We start from the raw sequence: 6000 nt of genomic DNA, 5'->3' as shown, positions 1-6000 counted from the left end.
AATAATAAAAAGATTAACAATATTAATTGGCTAAAAACTAGTTATCTATCTATCTATCTATCTATCTATCTATCTATCTATCTATCTATCTATCTATCTATCTATCTATCTATCTGTCTGTCTGTCTGTCTGTTTTAATCATTACATATTACTGGCTTTTTATAAGTTACCGTTGTCTGGGCTAATGATTATTGAATATTAGTTTAAATGTTGTTGTTTTTTTTTTTATGAAAAGTGTGTGTGCCCTGTACACATGTAACATATATGCTCAGCCGGGCAATCCTGTTAATGCCCCCCTTTGCCCTCCCTCATGAATGAATAAAACGCTAGAACCGCCCCTGTAGGGGTTGAATGCTGGACCCAATCTGGCAACGCGCACAGAAAGCACAGCTCTCAGCATCAGAGCAGCGGCAGCACCTGCCATCGGACGATAAAACCGCAGCAGTTCAGCCGGAAAAAAGAAAAAAAAAGAAAAAAAAAAGTTATCGAGGAAGGGTTCGAACCGCCAACACGGACTGTTACACGGTGAACGGCGGTGGAGGAACAGCGGTGTGGAGCCACAGCGCGAAAGACGAGAGCGCAGAGAAGAGAGGACACGTTCAACGCACACACGCAGGTGAGCGATTCTTTTACTGAACACACACACACACACACACACACTCCGTCGTGTGCGTGTGTGTGCGCGCGCGCACGTGCGTGTCAACTTTAGCAAAAGTTTTCGAAGTTATAAAATAAGCATGGACTAATCCCCACTTTAAATCTGAAAATAATAAGAAACCCCCCCCCACTGATTATTCAATTGTATTCAGTGTGTTAGGTTTGCAGATCATGAACACACCTGGGTGGGATTAGTACTTGCTCAGGTGTAGCTCACTACTTTAAGAACTGATTGCACATTTGCCTTAAAATTTTATTTTTTAATAAGTTGATTAATGAATGCTTTATCCCAGCATTGTATGTCTCCTGTGACTCAGCAGTTTACAGATCCACACCATGGTTATAACCCTGAAGTAAATCAGTAAGAGTTTTATCTATACACCATCAGGACATTGCACTGGGACCATTCCAATAGGCTCGAAAAAAGTCTCGAAAAAAAACTTATCAGCGATGTTCGTCGTAGAAATCATTCACCCACTGCCTATCAGCCAGGAGTGGTCTCAGCGGGTAACCTTCCCTGTAATTGATCAGAGGGTTTTGAGTTCAAATCCCTGAACTATCAGAAAGCCACTGTTGGGCCTTTTGCCAAGACCTTTAACCCTCAGATTTCAACAAGGATCAACATAAATAGAGATTGTGCCTATGTTTGATTGCTCACAAGCATCAGATTTGATCTCTGTTTAAAATGAAAGCAAAAAAAAAAATTTCCAAAGTTGTGGTTTAATATTCACTCGGCTTTGCAACACACAGTTCATACATGCTTCATTCTGTTTATTCATTCACAAAGGATTTTGCAGTGGCTTTTTTTTTGTTTTGTTTTGATTTCTTTTTCAGGAAGTGACGTGATGCAAATTTATCGATCTCTTTTATTCGCCCCACGAAGCTCTTCCTATATAGGGTGATATAGTTTCGATTTGGTTTTCTAAACATTCTGAATTTATATAAGTAGCGAAAGAAATCATTTTGATAGAATCTTGGTCTCTGAAAAAATATCGATCTAATATTTGAATGCGGATGAATATGAAAGAATAAAGAATATATTTTATATTAATACATAAGAGCTGCGAATGTTGATGCCGTTCATGTCGGATGAAAGGGACATGACCGTGTTTTTGTTCTTGCATAAAATGTGACTCATTTACTGGCAAAAGGTGACTTCTCAACCAATACCATAAGGCAGACACGGTGAGTACTGCTTGGATTGGTGCTTCGATGATCCCAACGCTGTGGAGATTTATTTTTCTTTAAACGTCATTTCAAATGACGCTTTTATTGGGAAAATTGTGTTTCGAACGTCACACATTTATTATTGCGAATACGTTATAGTGTTGGGTTTATATTAGATGTAAGAATCAAGTTCGAATTTTAAACAGTAGGCCGAAATAAATTGATTATGGTTGTTTTGCAAACTGGTTTGTGTGGGCCGTGTGTGTGTGTGTAAATGTGCGTGTTAAATGAGCTAGCCTATGCCGCCCTACACACACACACACACACACACACACTCACCCATTTCTTTTTATCAGTTTCTGATAATGTGATACGATTTTGAACATGCCTGTAATAAACGGCAATAAACATTCCAAACCACAGCAGAACCAAAAGAGCCATTACACTATTTAAAGAAATTTCCCCTATCCAAAAAAAAAAAAAAAATTGTGATGTTGAATTGTGCAACCAACAAATGAATCAGTTCATTGCACTGAATGACATTTATATATCCAAGGTCATTACTCATATAGAAGTATTTCAACTTTTACCAGGATTAATAATAAGTGCTTATATAGGTTAGATCCTGAATATAACCTCGGTGTAACTTTATATAACATGATGATACTATGAAATACAGTTAGTAAATTACTAAAATTGCACGTGTCATCAGGACATTATTTGTGTGTTTTTGTGTGTGTGGATTTTGGGTGAAATGGCGGCATTTTGTTTAGGTTTTTATGATACATTAAGTAGAAATTGACGGCAGGATACGTTGAAAACAAGTCTCGTTTTTACAAAAGTATCATGTACATTTAAACACACACACACAATTGCTCTAATTTTATTTTTAAATCCGAATGTAGACAAAAAAAATCAGTGAGCATGTGCAAGTAGTGTTTAGATAATGCATATAATACATTATAATATAATATTTTATATAATACAAACAACATCTAAATCTATCTATCTATCTATCTATCTATCTATCTATCTATCTATCTATCTACCTACCTGTATATATATATTTATATGTGTGTGTGTGTGTGTGTGTGTGTGTGTGTGTGTGTGTGTGTGTGTGTGTGTGTGTGTGTGTGTAATGCTTTAGAATGTAGCATAGTATATGCTTGTATATAGTAGTATTCCTAACTCTATCTATCTGTCTGTATGTCTGTCTGTCTGTCTGTCTGTCTGTCTGTCTGTCTGTCTGTCTGTGTGTTTGTTAACATTATTTCCTTTGTTTTATCTATATTTCATTGTTTAAACCTAAAAATAGGAAACATCTGTGCACTTTATTATTGTTATTATATATTGGTCAATAAGAAACATTGATTGCTGCAAAAAACCTTTGCCAAGGCATAAGTGATTTCATCGTGATTAATTTGTAGCTTGTAGATGTAATAGGTTGATTTGGGTTTATGAACGTAACTAGTGCTAGGATCTGTGTGTGTGTGTGTGTGTGTGTGTGTGTGTGTGTGTGTGTGTGTGTGTGTGTGTGTGTTGTCTGGGAATGAGATGGTTTGAAATTAGACGTATTATATAATTGACGTAATACGTGATGGACTTTGCCCCGTTGTTATAAATGTGCAAGCGGAGTGATCTGAGCGAAGTAGTGTTTACATTCGGTCTCATTCTAGTACAAAACCGGCAGTAAAAAACAAACCTTCGTTTGCTTGCATCGCTTGCGTCAGCGTCTTTTTTTTTTTTACTTATTTAAAAATGTTTAATACATGCAGGTTAAATGGCGGCGTGTGGGTTGTGTCGGTTGTGAGTCCTCAGTAGTGGCCTTTGTTATAAATAAGAGTTTCATGATGCGGTTATAGTTTGTAGTTCAGATCTTTTCGATTGTAACACACTTTCCTCAACGCATCAGCGAAATGACATTCCGCTGCTATGCTTGTTCAATGTTTTGTTATAACCTTGGAATTTGGTGCACACATTATTATTATTGCAAATTTCTAAATCCTGGGACTACACTTTTGGTCCATTTTGCGTTTGTGTTACAAAGCTAAACTTGGTCCTTTGGAAGGCGACCTCCAAAGGTGATCTCCGCACAGATTTCGCCCTGAACCAAAAATTAGTTTTATGCCGAATGTTTGGCTGAAATGTTGCAGATGTGGTGATATTACATCGCCCTCATCGTGGTTTCAGTAGTCACTGTGTTATTGTGAATTTAAGTGTCACTGCGCACTTACATTTCATCAGGGTTTCTTTAAAAGTAAATATGGCAAACGTCAGTGCTTGTAAATACATATTCGATAAAAAATGTAGTGTAATTAGCATTCACAAAATTTTGCTCCTGAAATATCTTTCAAACCTCAGCATTAATTTGTTTCATTTGGTGTATATAATATAAGCTGAACAATGGAACTTGTATAGCAGGAACACGCTCGAGCCATTTCAGTAGTACGCTGTGTTCACTAAATGAGTGCTATATCATCCCATAATAAAATGTTATAATCTTTGAAGACCAAAATGACCTACTTGGCGAAGTTTTTTATTTATTTTTTTTACATTTTCAAAAAGGTTTTTTGCTTCTGTCAGCAGTTTGTTACAATCAAACATGCATGTGCAATTCAGGTTGCAAGATTTTATTTAAGTAAACCGTTTCTAATCAATTAAATTATATTTTATGTTATTAAATAATTCAGTAATTAGATAATATTTAGTATTTTAATTACTTTTTGTGAAAAAGAGCATCAGCTACAAGTACAAGATACAACCACAGTTACATTTTCAGCTACAGGTTTCATATGAAAGTGCTAGACACCATAGGAAATGGCAGGTATTTGTTTGTTTACAGCGTCAAGCGACCCGAAATATGTTTCCTGTTTTAAGGCTGCATTATATTCTTATGTGATTACTTCCAGTCTATTGATAAATATAATTTTATTTGTTGTTGTATCAACTGGCATCTATAATATAGTAATTATAATATTATAATATATTCTAATAATCCACAAGTTAGCTGACAAAATATGCATAGAAAAAAAATTATAATAATAATAATTATTAATAATTAAATATACTGAAAATACCACAAATATAACAGTTTATATTCATCTTATGACAGAATTAAAATAAATTAAAAATGAAAAAAAAAAAAAGCAATTATACCGAATAAAATCCATCCTCACTATTGTTTAATTACATACGCTGAGAAGCTACAGTGTCACAACTTGCTCATAAAAAAGATTTTCGGATAAGTGCCGATGTGCTCGTGTGGTGTGTGGTTTCCATTCAGCGTTTGAATTTTTTTCCTTTTTGGGTTTTGCAGCGTGACTCAATTTGGAGATAGATTCAAATATCAGTAAAAAGATCTTCGGTTAAGTTTGTGTGTGTGTTGTGGGGGGTTGAGTAGGTGTATATGGCTACATGTGTTAAAATATATCATATATATCTGAGATTTGAAACACGTTTTATCCAGCTGAGATGAAATTTCGAACACATTTGATCCGTTCTGTGTGCCTAGCGTGCGCACGCTGCCTGTTTGGGGTTTTCTTTCTAGAGTTCATCACATTGGTAACGCATGTCACTCAATGTTGATTGAAAAATTTTTTTTATAATTAAGCATATACATTCCCGTTTTTTATTTTTGCAACTGGGTTGTAACGCAAGTTTCCGAAACCCCGTCATGGCGTCAGGATTAAAAACAGCGGCCAGACTATTTAATGTGATTTGAACACCGGATGACCTGAACACCTGTTGCTTTTTAAAGCACTTCCTATTTCTATACATTCATTTGCTACAAGTGGGTTTATATGAAATACGACATATCCTCCTAGCCTTGTCTTATCACAGATGGTAGGATTTGGAAGAGATTGCTATATCTGTCATCATGATAACATATTGTACTAAGCACTTGACAACATATCATTTTATATATTATAAATAATTTTAACGTTTCTCCCCGCTGAAGCATTTATGGGCAAATTGACCCCCGAAAACATTCAATAAAATGCTTAAATCGAGTTAATATTTTTTACTTATTTACACATGCATAGGATTTAGGGAACCCTAAAGCTGCTCACTGCTTTCTGAGACGTCACAGGTTTATCACTAATCATTGATTTTTATCTCTTTAATAATTGCAGACACTGTTAAAAAGGTTCTTGCTGTGAAGACGCCCTCTCGGTT

At 35.5% G+C, this 6000-nt stretch overlaps 1 protein-coding gene across 1 annotated transcript in view; it reads left to right on the top strand.

Moving 5' to 3' along the window:
* The first annotated feature begins 360 nt into the window (after positions 1-360).
* The window catches only part of pparg (peroxisome proliferator-activated receptor gamma), a 30534-nt gene continuing 24894 nt past the window's right edge, over positions 361-6000 (top strand). Inside the window, exon 1 of the mRNA XM_046875056.1 lies at positions 361-616. The gene's annotated coding sequence lies outside the window, so the exon portion shown is untranslated. The remainder of the gene's footprint in view (positions 617-6000) is intronic.

Source organism: Silurus meridionalis, chromosome 19 (genome assembly GCF_014805685.1).
Source record: "Silurus meridionalis isolate SWU-2019-XX chromosome 19, ASM1480568v1, whole genome shotgun sequence".
NCBI lineage: Eukaryota > Metazoa > Chordata > Actinopteri > Siluriformes > Siluridae > Silurus > Silurus meridionalis.
Note: the sequence above shows the minus strand (reverse complement) of the source record. Positions and strands in the feature narration are given on the sequence as shown.